Source organism: Petromyzon marinus, unplaced genomic scaffold (genome assembly GCF_048934315.1).
Source record: "Petromyzon marinus isolate PM22_M1 ecotype Great Lakes invasive population unplaced genomic scaffold, UKy_Petmar_22M1.pri1.0 PM_Scaffold_84, whole genome shotgun sequence".
NCBI lineage: Eukaryota > Metazoa > Chordata > Hyperoartia > Petromyzontiformes > Petromyzontidae > Petromyzon > Petromyzon marinus.
Window position 1 is genome coordinate 112,389 of NW_027423693.1, and position 15,857 is coordinate 128,245.

Genomic DNA, 15,857 nt, shown 5'->3' on the forward strand with positions numbered 1-15,857 from the left:
GGCACACTGAGCTATATAGCTCGTTTTCAAAACAACCGTTACCACAAATGATAGCTCAACAATGTGGCGTATCACGGATACATTTATAGCAGCCAACTCCTCTAAATGCATGTTTCTAAATGTTTAGGGAAATAGAGACGCAACAAGGTAGGGATTGAACCTAGAAGCTCCTGGATACCAGGCGAGATAGTATCTCGTCACCATGGCGCTACGCTCTTGGACTCTCTCACCCACTCAAACACCTACCCACTAACTTAACCACTCACTAACTCAACCAGCCACTTACTCAACCACCCACAAACTCAACCACCGAGCCATTCACACACGAACCCACTCACCATGCCACCCATTGTTGTTATTCTGTCTCTCACTGTTCAAATAAACCTACCATTAAAATTATAGACTGATCATTTTTTTGTCAGTGGGAAAACGTACAAAATCAGCAGGGGATCAAATACTTTTTTCCCTCACTGTATATGTGATAAACCACTTTGTTTTCCTGTCATTTGTAACAAGGTCGCTTTTGAAAAAGATCTATATATCTCTGTGGAACTTAGCTAGTACGATGAAAAATAGTTCAGTTTTAGTTTATTGAGTGGGTAGGTGTGTGATTGAGTCATGGGTGGTTGGGTAGGTGGGTGAGTAGGTAAGTAGCTGGGTGAGCGGACGGGTGAGTGTGTGAGTTAGAGAGTGGGTGGGTGGATGGGTGGGTTTGTGAGTGGGGGAGTGAATAGGTGAGTGGGTGGGTGAGTGAAGTCTTGAGTGAGTGGGTGTTGTATATGTGGGTGTGTGAAAATTGATGAAAAGTAATGAAAATTAAATGAAATTCGAAATTTGCATAATGAATCCAAAATTATGTTAATTCGTGTAATTATGCGTATAACTATGCTAATTAGAGAGGTAATCGTATTAATTTATACGAGTGGGTGTGGTTGTGTTAATGATAGCCTTTATGATAATCAGGCCCCGCCTCGTTGACAAGGTGGGGTTATCAATCAAGATAACGCAATCAATCGTGTGCAGTTACGCTAGTGTCAATTCGGCCTCGTTGTCTAACTTTGTATTATTGATCAGCATAATACAATGATTCTCGCTTTAACACTCTGTTCATATTTTAGGTCCCAAGTTCATATCATTCGTTTTAAAGTTTAATGAGTGTGGATTGGTGTGTTTATAGTTTAGGTTCCCGAGTTCATATCTGATCGCAGGATACAGATCTTATGCAAAAATTTCAGGAAAGAATCACACGACCACTTCTGTATTGATCAATTTATTTTCTAATTAAACCTTAACTATAATATGTATGCAAACTCTCAATCTCGGAACTTCAACACGGTATCCACACGGTATCAATACAGAATCAACGACTGTACGATTTCACTTTGATAACACATGGACCCCGCATAAAGCGATTGCCGTTAGTTAGAGAGAGAGTCAGAACATGCCAATGCTATGCTACACAAAAGCTTATACATTATAATATGAACGATTATTATGCTTGAAATGGTCAGCATGTTATCACGGCGATTGATTCACATGCAACGGTATTCATATAAAAAGACAATCAAACAGTTATTTCCAAAGGCATGAATGTAACAGATCCACCGGACAGAATATAAGATTACCGAAATGGCTTAGTGTGAGGGTATGCGGCAGAACGTGTTATCTCACGGGAGATTAATTAATTCGTGAATAAGATTGTATAATCAGAAAATCGGTTTAGCACGATTCCTCCCCGGGAGCGTAGCTCCGTGGCGAAGGTGCCAAGGGTTAATTCGTATTGATGGATCGGTTGGTAACTTATGCGATTAGAAGTACAGTCCAAAACAAAATATTAAAGAGGAAAATTACGAATATACTTATAAACGACGGACTTATCACACTATCGATGCTTCCACGGCCAGATGGTTCACGGACTTGAGTGTGTTTGTGTGTCATGAATTGTGTGGAGTAGTCATTGTTTGGAGTTGAGTCTTTAGGTCCAGCGAACGTCAGATTGGTCGTGTAGTGGGGCATAGCGCATCATCGTATCGTGGAGTTCTCTTTATAGGGTAATGTGAGTGTGGTTGGTCTTCTCGCGTTAATACACGTCGACGGGTCCCTTGTGAAAGGGATACTCGCTCCCTTTAGAGCGGTCAGGGTGAGTGGGGGTTGTGCATCATACGTATCGGCGTTCCCTTCTCCACACAGCAGCCAGCCTCTGTCCACGGGGGAGAGTTGCTTGATCGCTCTCAGTGCTGCTCAGTGGCCACCTCTCTCCACTGCTGGATGAGCTGCGCGATCACGCTCGTGCTGGTTTGCCGACAGCAGTTTCTCTCCGCTGCTGGATGAGCTGCATCGGCACGCTCCCTCTCTCTGGGTGGAGAACTCGAAGGTGCTCGTTGCTGGTTTGCTGAAAGCAGGTTTTTCTCCACTTCTGGATGACTCAAGTCGCACGTGCTCTTGCTCTGGTTTGCAGAAGCTCTTGCTTAGTGCGTCGGTCGCTCTGCAGCTGGACTCAATGTAGAATAAACTTTCAACAATACTCTTTTTTTCAGCTCTTTTAAAATCCCACTCGGTGGCGCCTCACTACCTTGCGAGTCTTGCCAACGTCAGTGGGTAGCGACGGGGCCACTTTGGCCTCTGTTCGCCGCCCCCTGCTCTGCAGCTCGCCGGCTCGCGACCTGTTGCTCTCGTTCCCGATTTGAACTGCTCCTGAGCCGGCCCACTGGTCGAACTCTCTCGCGTTCCGACCTCCTCCGAGTCGTACTCCCCGAGTTCCGACCCCCCTGGTCGAACTCTTCCGAGTTGCTCCTCCGAGTCGAACCGTCTCCCGAGAGTCTACCCCCCTCCGGTCGAACTCTGGTGAGCCGACCCCTCCCCCCCCCCCCCCCCCCCGGTCGAACTCTGGTGAGCCGACCCCCTCCGGTCGAACTGAGGTTTCAATGCTCAGGATCCTCTTTTTATGCACAAAAATCCCTTCACTCGGATCCTGCCCACAAGGCGGAGTTTCTTTCGATTTTTGCTGTGTCAGGATTTGTCCGTATGTATCTGCGTCCGTGTGTGTGTGTCTGTACGTGTGTCAGTGTGTCATTGTGTGCATCACCCACGGTATATTCCGTTGTCATACTCCTACCATAAAACCCACAAGTAAAACAATCAAATGTTATAAATTGTCTCGAAGGCGCCTCTGTCTGGGTGCACAACCTGGAGGGAGGGGCGATATTCCCTCCGACTTTCACCGACGCACAAAGAAATGGTTAAAAAGTTTTAAGTTAACATTTCATTTCATCAGAGTTCCAAAGTTATGATTCTGTATTAATCCAATGTCTGTGTCAGCTTCCCGTTGTGGTGTTTGACTCGTGTTTCCTCGAGCGTATACACACTCCTACCCCGCGCTGCGGGGATACAAAGACGGCCAGGATCTCCCTTTCTCTCCGACCTTGGGTTTAACATCGCCCTTTGCTTACGTTGCAGTTTTGCTGTGCGCTTGCATTTCTTTTCCTCTTTACTCTTGCTTTAACCCTGCTTATTATTTGCGTATGGGTGGATTAGAGCATTCATGTTGACTTATGAAAACCTGATTGTTATAGGCTTCGGGTCAAGTCGTATAGAAATTATTAAAATGTAAATACATTTCATATTAATTAATAGACGGGTGATGGTTACATTGCTATAGCTTGTGGCAGGGTTCAATTGAAGTGGGTGTGAAGATAAATAACTTTAGCCTACCCTGTCGTTAAATTCCGATTTTAAGTTACTTTAATAGTAATGCAGAACCAATTAGCTTTTTTGACTTAACTAGATCTAGGCTAACGCAACCTCCCAGTGACCCTGGCTTTGTGTTTACGTCAGCCCCTTGCAATCCGCTGGGCTCTGCGCTCTATCTGCTCCCTCTGACCCTGGGAGGGCTCTGAACGTCAAAATCGTGTTAGTGGGTCAAGGTAAATATGACCTCCACATGCCATGCCGAGGCCTGGTTTGGTGTTTTTATTCATGGTTAAAATAATAACAATAGAAATATGTTTCTATATGTATCGAAAAATTACTTGTTAATATTAAGATGGAAAGGGGGGCATATACAACAGTGGCCTGCTTCATGTATCTATTTACGAACGTTCGATTTTACAAAATGTCACGTTCATGCAATTGACAAATTATGGACACCTTTAGATGAACAAAATCGAATTTCCGCGTGAACGAAATTCCATACGGCACGCACCAGATCAAACGAGAAGCACCGTGGAGGCTGCATCACCCGTCCACTACAGCGTCACGGTGTCCCTGCAGGGCAACAGCAAAGCCTCCACATCACCTCCAGTCAATTCAACATGCAAATCTTTTGGTGAATTCCCTGCAAAGGTAAAAAAAATCCTTACGGGTACTTTTGCATTGTGAAAAATGATGTGTATATTTTTAGATAAGGAGTGGAGTTGATATGTCCGAAACGCATCCCGATTTTTTTTTGCATTAAATTAATGGGAAAATTCATTTGATATTTAGTTTTTCGCGCGTTTTATAAAGAAAGCATCGCTTTCGTAAATGGAGGAACATCAGTGAGTGTCCCTGTTGGTGAGCGTGACGCTAGAAATGATGGTCGAGTCAGAGGCGCGAATGTGGCCCAGGGCAGACACGCGGACGTGGCAGTGGGGAACAACGGGGTCATGATTCCAGTCGTATGAGCACAGGGCTCGTTTCAAGTTTCATTTATTATTGGTATATCCCTGTGAGCCATGCGGCTCTTGAGTCGGGTGCAAGCACAAACAATATGAACAGAGCACATCTTAAAAGCGACGACACGCAACAGAAACATCCTGGATAAAACAGCAAATCTTCCAGAAAAGAAAACGGTATTACAACGCTGTGTGCAAAAATCTCAGTGTAATGCAAGTCAAAGAATAACAACCATAAGACAATTTAGATTTAAGTTATCAGGCCAACTCCGCACTTCCACAAGAAACATGGCTTAAACCATGTTTTCGAAATCAAAATAAAGCTATAAGAACAATGTAAGAACAGTAATCATAGGAACTGTGATTCAAATTTAACAAAACACATTGCAGCGGCGGGAGCTGGTAGGAACGTTGGGTTGCTCGGTCAATGACCAGGGTCAACGGCGGCGTGGTGTATTCCGCAAATATGCCCGACTATGAGGGCAGGCACAAGTCGGCGTGAGTTGGTTAAACGTTGAGTTTTATAAGGGCACCACGGGGTGACCAGCCCCTCCCCACCCAGCCCCTCCCATTTTTGTATGCACGACGGACGGTCACAATGATCCCCTGTGGGCTGGTGTCACCAGGAGGTTCCTACCAGTATTAACGATATACATTTCAGTTTATTTATTTATTTGGTATAGCCCTGTGAGCCATTTGGCTCTTGAAATCGGGAGCAACCGCAACAAACAAAAAACAAGAAAAAACGAACAAGAAAACATCTTAAAGTGACTGTGCAAACAGAAAATCCAGGAAAAAACAGCAAAATATTCTTGAAAAAGCACCGTACACCAACGCTGTGTGCAAAAATCCCAGTGGGATGCAAGTCAAACAACAAGAAACTTAGATTAAGGCCACCATTCTAACTCCGTACTACAAACATGTCCAAACCAAAAAACGTTTTCGAAATAACCAAAAATGAAGCTATAATTGCAATGTAACAGTGATCATAGGGACTGACCGAATTTTTAACAATAAACTACATGAATAACTTGAAACACCAAACCCTAGAGCCACAGCTGGCTGAATGAGTTACTCCACAACAGAAGCATCAGTCGGAGTATCTATTTTTTCAATGCACCTTTAAGATCAGCACGCTAAATCAAAATACAGATAATACTTTGCAGTAGTCATCTGGAGCGAAACATTTTATTTTACGCTAATGAATAGCAGTAGCAGCTAGGGGTGTACAACTCCTCTAGAGCAGTGTTGAGAGAAGATCTCATTGGTAGCGATTCAAGTTGCAGTTTATTGGCAATAGCATTCCAGAACCTGGGGGCATCAATAGCAAAGGCCCTTCCTCCAGTTTTTGTACGGCAATAGGGAATGTGAAGCTGGTAAATGAGCGAAGACCTGAGGTCAAATTTGTTCTTTGAAACAGAGACGAGATCCAGTAGGTAGTCTGCGGAATTTTTTTGTAAGTACATCGTGAATAAATAAGATCTGTTGCACAAGCCGTCGAACATTAAGAGATGTTAAGTTTGACCCAATGTAGAGAGATCAGTGGTGAGTCCTATATGGGCAGTGCAATGTAAATCTTAAGGCCGAGTGATAGATGGAATCAAGCTTCAGTACTTGGGGCTGATTTTTACACGATGTCACAGTAATCAAGTAGATGCAGTATGGTAGCTTTTATCAATGCAAAACGGAACATTGGGGGAGAAGCAGGGCTTGTGTCGATACAGAAAACCAATTTATATTTTCGTCTTTTTACCAATATAATCAATGCGATCTTCAAAATTCAGTTTTGAATCCAGGATGACCAAGATACTTATAGATCTTGACTTGCTCTATTTGATAATTATTTAAGGACTGTAATTGGGGAAAATAACTTCCAGCTTTAGTCAAGGTGAGAAGCATAGCACCTTGGTTTTGGAAGTATTCAGGACTAGTTTAAGAGCAACTAGCTGATGTTGTAGTTTGTTGAAATCACCCTGTAGCTTAGCAATCAAGTCATCCGGAGAGCGGCCAGCAGTAATTAGTATCGTGTAATTTGCAAAAAGATTTACCCTGGAATGATCCAGGTCAGTGCCCAAGTCATTGACATAAAGAGAGAACAAAAGGGGGCCAAGGATGGAACCCTGTGGAACCCCTTTTGTTATCTTAACGCCGATTGACCTCCAACCATCTGTGAATACAGTTTGGGTAAGAGAAGAGGTAATTTGTACCCATTTTACTGCGTTTTCGGAAAAACAGAGGCAACTTAGTTTACTTAGCAGGGTGTTGTGGTCTACTGTATCAAAAGCTTTGGACAGGTCAAGAAAAAGACAGGCACATCACTGCTTAGTATCAAGGCTACTGTAAATGTGATTCAGAGAGTCTAATGGAGCAGATGTGGTGCTGTATTTTTTTCAGAACCCAGATTGTTTTAGATGTAGTAGATTGTTGGTGGACAGGAAACTGATAATTTGGTAGGTCAATAATTTTTCAAAAATTTTCATGAACGGGGACAAAATTGAGATAGGTCGGTAGTTATTTGGATCACCTTTAGGGCCCTCTTTGTGAAGTGGACGGACATAGGAATGTTTCCATTCTAGAGCAACTGATGCTTCTTTGATGGACAGGTTGAAAATATGGGCTATAGGTTTGTATATTAGGTGACCAACAGTTAGTAGAGCAAAGATGGGAATACTATCTGCTCCGGTAGAGGAAGACCCTTTGAGGTAGGACAGTTGTTTCAGAACAATACTTTCGTGGATTTGCTGGAAACTAAAGTCGTTTAATATTTGGACAGGGGTGTATGAATTTGCATGAGCAGGGGTGACTCCCAATACATTGTCAAAAAGATTACCAGCTTCAGAAAAATGAAGGTTAAAAAATTGTCAACTATTTTTTTGGGATCTGAAAAATATTCCCCATTTCCGTTAAGCTCAACGGGCAGATTATCTGTATTGGATGCCTTTTCGATACATTTGATTGTTTTCCAGAAAATCCTGGCATTTCCATGTGATTCCAGGAGGAAAAATAGGCATTTTTTTGACGCATCTATTCCTTAAAATCCTGTATTCTAGCCAGTCATTGACCAAAGTACTTTTCTGAGCACATGTCCAAGCCTTGTCCCTAGTTTTCATGAGCTTTGTAATCAAAGGATCAAACCATGGTGGGTGGTTGCCTTTAGTTTTAAATCTAACCAACGAAGCATGTTTGTTAAGAATTTGGAGAAACGTGTACCTGAAGGTCTCCCAAGCCGTAGTTAGGTTGGGGATATCACAGACCTTGTCAATATCCGAGTGAAGCACATCATTAGTAAATGCCCGAGTGCTTCGGGTCTGGCTGATGATCTCACCCCAAAAATGGAGCGATCACCAAGGTTTTTACCCAGAACACCAGTCAGTGTGAAATTGTGAGGGGCATTTGTCAACAGGACGTCAAGCAGAGATGACTGTACCAGATTTTTTAGGTTGGGTCTTGTGGGGACATTTATTAATTTAAACAGGTTAAATTCAACTGCAAAATTTGTGGCCACGGCCAGCGGGTTTAGCAAATTCCAATTTAGATCACCCACTAAAACTATTTCACCTTTAGGGAGGCCTCCAAAAAGCTCTGCAGATGCAGCTTCAACATCCTTCCCACTAGGCGGTCTATATCAGGACACTACCAATATATGTTATTTGGGAGAGTTAATCTGAGAGCCAGACCTTCACAGCAACATTTTTTTTAAACAAGGAGTGAGCTGGTGAACATGCAATAGTATTACGATACTATAACATGTACGACCAAAGTTGCAGCCATAGCTGGCAGCATGACACTCCCAGTGTATGATGTGTGCGAGTCAGTGGTAGTGTGAGCAAGTGTATGATGAGTGAATGGGTCTGTGGTTGCGCGAGTCATTGATGTGCGAGTGAGTTGGTGTAAGATGAGCGAGTTTATCACAGCATCCTTTCCACTACCACGGCCTTCTCCACGCCATCACGGCCTCCATGACGTGGCGAGTGAGCACTCGAGTCAAGAAGTGCCGAAAATAAATGTCATTACTCTTGGTAGGTAAGAGGCCAATGTTCAGTATAAACCTCCACCAACCGACAGAGCCAATCACTTCAAGTCGTCACTTGGGAAAACATGCCAATTGATTTGGCACTTCAGCAATAGCCTAAATGTTAAGAGAGCAAAATTTCCAATCTCATATTCGACGTTTCGCTGCAGATACCATTGTCGGCGTTAACAAAACAATAAAATTCACGACGTTTCGACTGCAACACAACAATCATCAGGTGTGAAAACCACGTGACTTTACCGAAAGAACCAAGAATATAGCAATACAACTGTTAAACTTTTTTTGGTACACTGTATTCAATTGACACCTTTTATTGCCTCCATACGCAATAATATAATCGTGATTGAGCGAACCAGTGAGTGAGTGTTGTTGAGACCTGTAGTGTGGTGGTTGAACACAGCTTAAAATGTTAATACAGGTTTTAGGATTAGATCCCATAAGTATAGATGCGTCGCAACCCTCCACCACCCGACAGCCAGTAAGGTATGTCACGTAAACAACGTGCCAAATAGTTAATTAAAATACAATATATTGCCAACAGCCTACTGTAGCCAGCACCTATGAAGGCTGGTACGATACACAATGGGGTGTGTGGCCAGCACCATGCTTGGCCGCCTTTATCTCCCCAGTGGCATTGTTTACACATTGTAATTGATACTCATTCGAGGTTGAGTTAATCTAGGGGAGGCCCAGGACCGGCTCAGATAATTGTCACTGGTGTTGGACAATCTAACCCTGGTCGCCATGTTCATTAGTGTGTTAACCGCTGCGCCACCGCTCCCCACACTAGGTCTGATGCCCTATAAAAATTTGCCCACGAACTGCTCTATTTGAAGGGGTTAGAAGAACCTCACTCCCAGCGATTTTCTGGTCGAGCCGTGACCGCAGCTCAAGGGTATGAGCATCTGTGCACCCAGGGGAACCCTAACAGTTTCACACACCATGGCCTGAACCACAGTGTTAGCGATACACCATCCAGTAGGGGGACTCCAAAAATCTCAACCGATGCCCCGACGGTAACTCCACACAACCCTGGTCAATTAAAATCCAGAGGGGCATCCTCTTCCAAAAATCCTTCCACAATAAACAAGGCACCGCTAACGAACTTGAAACCAACACCAGGCCCGTCCTTTAAATATCGCCAGTCCGTATAGATGCCTTGATTTAGCCCACAATGCCTAAACTCCCACCATTAGCGGCAACAAATTATCTACCAGACCCAGGCAACCCACATCTATGGCAGAGTCCTAAAAATAAACTCTGAACCCATGGTGGCGGATGCCCCCGTATCTATGAGCATTCGCACCTCAACAGCCTGCACAAATCCACATACTGTGGATGATCCCGCTGCCATGACACAGTGTGCCAGTGCGGTCCATTGCCAACCATCATGCACCACCTTCATACCCCGTATTCCTATGAGGGGCGACGGCGTGTGCACCTGACACGGACTGCAATGGGATGCATGAGGTGGCTGTGTCGGCCAGGTGTGTGACCTATTGCAACCTACCTTTGGACCCAGAGGAGCGGAGGCGGCCCCAAATCAGCACGGCAGCCCCTGGAGATGTGTCCCTGTAGGCCACAACTGAAAGAGGTAATGGGCCCCCCCCCCAGCCGCTTGTCCCATCGTCGTCCCACTCCGAATGTCCTCCGCAGGCTCCAACCACCTGACGCGCACACCCAGGGAGACTCTCAGAGAGCCTGGTTGCCCTTTTCTCCCGGAAAACCAGCCCCTGCCGTCACCCCAGCACGTCGTCGCAGGTTATAGTGGGCCTGGATGCAATGGGCTACCTGAATCGAGGACAGGTCATCCTCCTCTGTGGCCGGCAAACAAACGTTAATTTCCTGAGCCAGCATCAACATTTTCTCAAGCACCAGAGAATCCAGTCCTGCCCGCTCCATCTTTGGGTACGCATCCTTGGCCAGCGACAGCAGTGCGCTGCAGAAAGCGCGGGGTGTCTCTGTCTCCCCCCAACTCTGTATTACGAATGTCTGCCGCGTTGGACGGCAGTTCAAAAATTGCCGCCAACTGGGAGTACGCTTGACGCAGCTTCGTTCTGTCCACCTCCCCAATGTAAAAAAAAAAAAACGCCGCCAAGGCTGTCATCCAGTGCGGTGGGAAGAATAAGTAGCGCCTCCGCATCGGACCACCCTGCGAGCTCGCAAGTGGTGGAGAACCGCCGCTGGAAGGCCGCCCAAGCACCCCCCGCAGCCGAAAATTAATTGAGAAGCGGCAGCCGCTGCGCTAGGGAAGGTGCCCCCGGATGAGCTGTCGGCGGCAGGTTAAAGGGACCCAATTCCTGCCCTCGGTCGGCAGTGATGGTGGAGTCGCCCGCTCGCCACCCCCGAGCCACAGCCCCTTCCTTCGGCTGTTCCCTGCCCAGCTGCCCCACCAGGGTCGACACTGTGGAAAGCCGCCCCACGATGCGCTTGCCGATTGCCCGCAGCCCCCCTTCAGCCGGCGGCGGCGCAGAGCCGTCGCCCTTTGCTCGCTGCCCCGCCGGGATCACCACTCCGGGGCCCCCCACAAGGGGTCCCGGTTGCCAGCCCTGCCCGGGAATCCTCCTTGCCCGAGGGTATGCGGGTGAGAGCCTTCCTCTTCACGTGTTTCAGCATAGTCTATTTCCCCCTCAAGGATTCGAAGAAAAAACATTCATAACCCTAAAATATAAAAAAAATTTCGTTAACACGCCTGACACCAAATGTTGTGTTCTAGTTCACAGACACTAATAGAAGGTACTCCATCTCTTTTATTCCGACCTTCAGAGCCTTAGGGGATAACCACACACCGGGTCGGGACAGCCAACATGCTGCCAAACCCACAGCTGAAGAGGGTGACGATCACAATTACGACAGCACGACGAATTCCACTCCAGATCGCAGCTGCCCCGGCTGTGAGTTGGAGCTCGCCTTATATCCTGAAAAGCGTGGCCAGGCTCCACCCTCGGCCCTGCACCCCTCTGGATCCTTCAGATGGCTTCATGCTTTGCCCACAGCTGCAACTGGTAGAACGGGCTGATAGTCCTAATGCCATTGTCTACCAATCTCCCAGCGGCACGCGCTCCAGTGACTCATTCCACGTCACCACACAAGTGTGTGAGCATTAGCTGGTAATTAAATCAGTATCCATCGAGCAGTGGATTAAACATGTCCGATGATGATGATGAAGAATTTAAACTGCAAGCATACACTTATATTTTATTAACGAAGAGCGTACAGACATTAAATGGCTCAATCGTGGCATGATGCCTCAATCTTCCACCTATCTAAATATGGCAACATAATTGACGTGAATAATTTCACACATTAAACTCATATTGCACACGTGTATATATTCTGCGCGAAGATGACTGAACAAAATATAATATATAATGCCAACCAACCGAATAAATGTTCCGTGTAGTTAACTGGTTCACAGTGGGTGTCCATTACATGTGTAGTGACATATAATGGGTCACTACGGCACCTAGTGCCATCTACCGACAGAGAGAAGAATAGTGGGTATAGTAGCCCTCTGCCAGCAGAGTATATGTCATGGTAGACGTCTCTGGGGCTGGCAGAGTAGGGGGCAGTTGAGGATGTAGCAGCCCGATTGGCCGCAGGGGCACGTGATGGCATGTAGGCCAAAGGTGACAGAGGGGACACGTGTTGTAGGACCCAGTACCTTCTAGTGAGTTCCAGAAGGGGGCGTGGCCGAGGGCAGAGCCAGGCAGGGGACACGTGGAAGGCGATGCAGAACCTTCTAGTAAGTTCTGGATGAAATCGTGTCCGAGGGCAGAGCGGGGCCCCGCTGAGGGGTATGAAAGGGGGGTCCCGGGGCTGCATCAGGGCTGTTTGCTGCAATAGAACCCGCCTTGCTACGTCTTCTCTTCGGTCTTCATGCTCAGCAACTTGGGTCAGGCGGTGTGCCGACTGACCTGACGCGTTTGTGTCGTTACCCCATTGTGGTCATAGAATAAATGTGTTGCCTCCTGAATCAGTGTGTCTTTCAAGTGAGCCCACTACACGTGCACTGTACTTAAATACATACGAAAAAGACAGAAATTACAACTAAGCTCATCTGAATTATACGTGAGGCTAACAAGATAACTACATTGTAAATTGAGAACGCCGCAATTAAAAAAAATTACATAATACTATCAAACTTAGTCACGTATTATTGATGTAATAGACTTGGAGTGAGTTCAACTGAGTCGCAGACATAGACTTGGAGGCAACACATATATTTAACTCCAACACACGGGATAACTACCCCTTAACAGAATAACAACCTATGGTGGTGACCACCAGGCTAACTAAAATAATTACAACGTACCGAGCTACTACGGACAGGGACCACAGCTCGGGTCCAGGTCCACGTATTGGAGACTCATTGAACTGAGAACGGAGAACGTAGAACGTAGACAAAGGTTTATTCAAGGATGAACAACAACGCCGGTCCCTCTGGGGACCCAGATTATATTCTCTGCGGCGTGGCTGGCTCTACACTTGGCCATGACCACCTTCCAAAATCCTCGGGAAGGATCTGGATGCTAACCACGTGACCAAACCTAGCCACCACTTGGGCCCCTTTGTAGACTTAACTGGTCACGTGTCCTCTCGGGTCAACCAGAGTGCCATGCCCTCTAGTAACCTCATTCCTATGGTCAGCACTCCCACACCTTGTCTTGTAGGGTTGGCACTGCACGCCAAGCATGGTGCCATCTAGCGCTATCCATCAGCGCTCACCGGGCCCCTCTAAGGCCAGTACTAGACCCACACTTTTGTGGTATCCGTGATGTGGTTACACCACACACAGTGCCTCTCTAGGGCCGGCACTGCACAGTGACTTCCCGCGATGTCACTACATCAACCCCCCCCCCCTTTGTAGCACTCAGCAGTCCCGCCTGTCAACTCCCCCTTCAACAAAAGAACAAAACGAACAACACCTTAGTGTTCCGCAACAAACAAATACCCAACCCATCTATACAACATATACACTATATACAGAATATACAGTAACTAATGGGGGAAGAGGATGGAAGTACATAACAACAATAGGCAAAAAAAGGAAGAGAGAAAAGGGAAGAGAGAGAGAAAAAAACAAAACGCAGTAACACACGGAACCTTTGGACCCCCTCCAGCACCAGCATCTCCCACACTCACCGTGTAACAACACCCGCAAGCATAATGAAAGCCAGGTTCAGCCAATAACCAATACAACTGCCGAGCGGCTGATGTCAATTTTTTGGAGCAGATGACACTTCTTCGGCTTAAATTTGAGGTTCGCCGCACGCATTTTAAGAATGACAGCACGTAACCGTTCCAGATGTTCTTCAAACGTACGGCTAAAAACGATAACATCATCGAGACATATCAGGCACGATAACCACTGCAGGCCAGCTAGAACCAGTTCTATCAATCGCTGGAACATAGCCAGCGTGGAATGAAGACCCATCGGAAGCCGATTAATTTCAAATAAGACTTGTGGTGTATGAAAGGCTGTCTTGGGCTCAGCCGATAGGGGTTCTGCCGGATGGGAGTGGCGTCGCCCGTATCGATGTGGTGACTCAAAAGCGTAGTGCGGCTGATGTAAAATTTGCCCTTGCTAAATACATTGGAGAATTCACGCAAAAGCGCCCTCAACTCCCACCTCTGGGACTCAGAAAAATCAGAATTTTCGGAAATGTATCCATCAGAAACCTGTTGCGGCTTCGTATTTGAAACGGCCCCCTTACCGCTATCGGTATTTCCATCATGAAGCGCGGGTGATGTGTGGGCTAGCACGGTGCCCTCCTGAATGACAGACGTGTCCAACCCTGCATTCAGGACTTGAATGAACGGTTCCTGGTCATTGGATAACCAGAGTCTGGGTGCCTACCAACGTCAACTTGCGAATGGCTTTGTTTGAGGGTCCTAGGAGAATTCTTCCCGCAGTCGCCTCCTGGTCTAGCGGCATGCACAATCATAAAGAAACGAACATTTTCACACCGGGGGGAATCTTTACGGTCTTACTCGCAAGCGCTTGTACAGTAGTGTGGCCATGCCCATTCAAGTGGGAGAAAGCGAAAAGGCCATTTGACGGCCCGATGGCAACTCAAGGCAACCTTGATCAATCAAAATTATTAGGGGCATCTTCCCCAAGATGTCAGTCTCGAGCAAGCAAAGCACGGCCAAGGACGTTGATACATGAACTGGTCCCGTCATTTTCTGGGTTGGAATCATTCTCAGGTGGTGCAATATATTTGGGAGGTTCAACATTGTAATCAAGTGCACCCTGTTAGGAAGAGACAATGGGATATGATTCCACACTGCCAGGGAAGTTTGGATCTATTGGGGTAGATGGGAGAAGTTCACCTTAAAAAGCTCACTCAGCCGACTCGGAATAATGACTCCGAGATATTTAATCCTCTGAAGGCACCATTTGAAGGGGCAGAATTTAATTGGGAGGCCTTGAGAGTCTGGGAGATGGTAACTAGTTATGATTTGTTTACATTTAGCTTATATCCTGCCATTTCTCCATATTCCTTAATCTCCTTCAGGAGGGCCGGGATTGAGGTTACAGGCTCGGTGATGGTTAATATTATATTGTCTGCATAGAGATGTATTTGATTTACTCAATCCCCACAGGACAGCACTTTGATCTCTATGCTTTTTCTAATCTTCTCAGCCAGGGCCTCTATGGATAGCACGCTCAGGAGGGAGAATTCCATGCGTGAGTGTGAACCTTCTTGAAATGATTCCGTTGGTGGAGACCGTTGTGCAGGGGTGGCGAGTACAATATATGGCACCAATTGACGAATCGGGTCAGTATCCCTATTTCTTCCATGGTACTGAACAGGAACTTCTATTTTGTATTTTGTGGTGTGTTGTATATATATAGGCCTTTTTTTCAAAATATTGATATTAAGAATAATTCTGCCAATATTTGTTTTTTTATAATAATAGATCGGGGTGTCGCTTGGGGCAAAAAGGGGGCGACACAAACACCCTCCCCTCAAACAGCAGCTGCCTCCCACAAGCTACACCAGGCAAGGAAGTAGCCATAAAATGTAATAAATAAATAAAAACCGGTACAAAACGGGGAGAGGGGGGGTTGCTAATGAGATTCTGGGGAAATCTCTACACGGCTTCAAAGACCGCCACAAAGCACGTACAAACAATAGGCGCCACAATTCTTCCCGGGCGGCGAG

At 46.2% G+C, this 15,857-nt stretch overlaps 1 long non-coding RNA gene across 2 annotated transcripts; it reads right to left on the reverse strand.

Annotated features, from left to right (window-relative positions):
• Positions 1-3,780: 3,780 nt before the first annotated feature.
• Positions 3,781-13,623, reverse strand: LOC142923886 (uncharacterized). Of its 2 annotated transcripts, XR_012940933.1 has the most exons (3): positions 10,477-11,816; positions 10,196-10,352; positions 3,781-4,263 (listed from the first exon to the last, which is right to left on the reverse strand). It is a non-coding gene; the product is annotated as an uncharacterized LOC142923886 (long non-coding RNA). The 2 variants fall into 2 exon arrangements; XR_012940932.1 differs by having other exon boundaries at positions 10,196-13,623.
• Between the last annotated feature and the right edge of the window lie 2,234 nt (positions 13,624-15,857).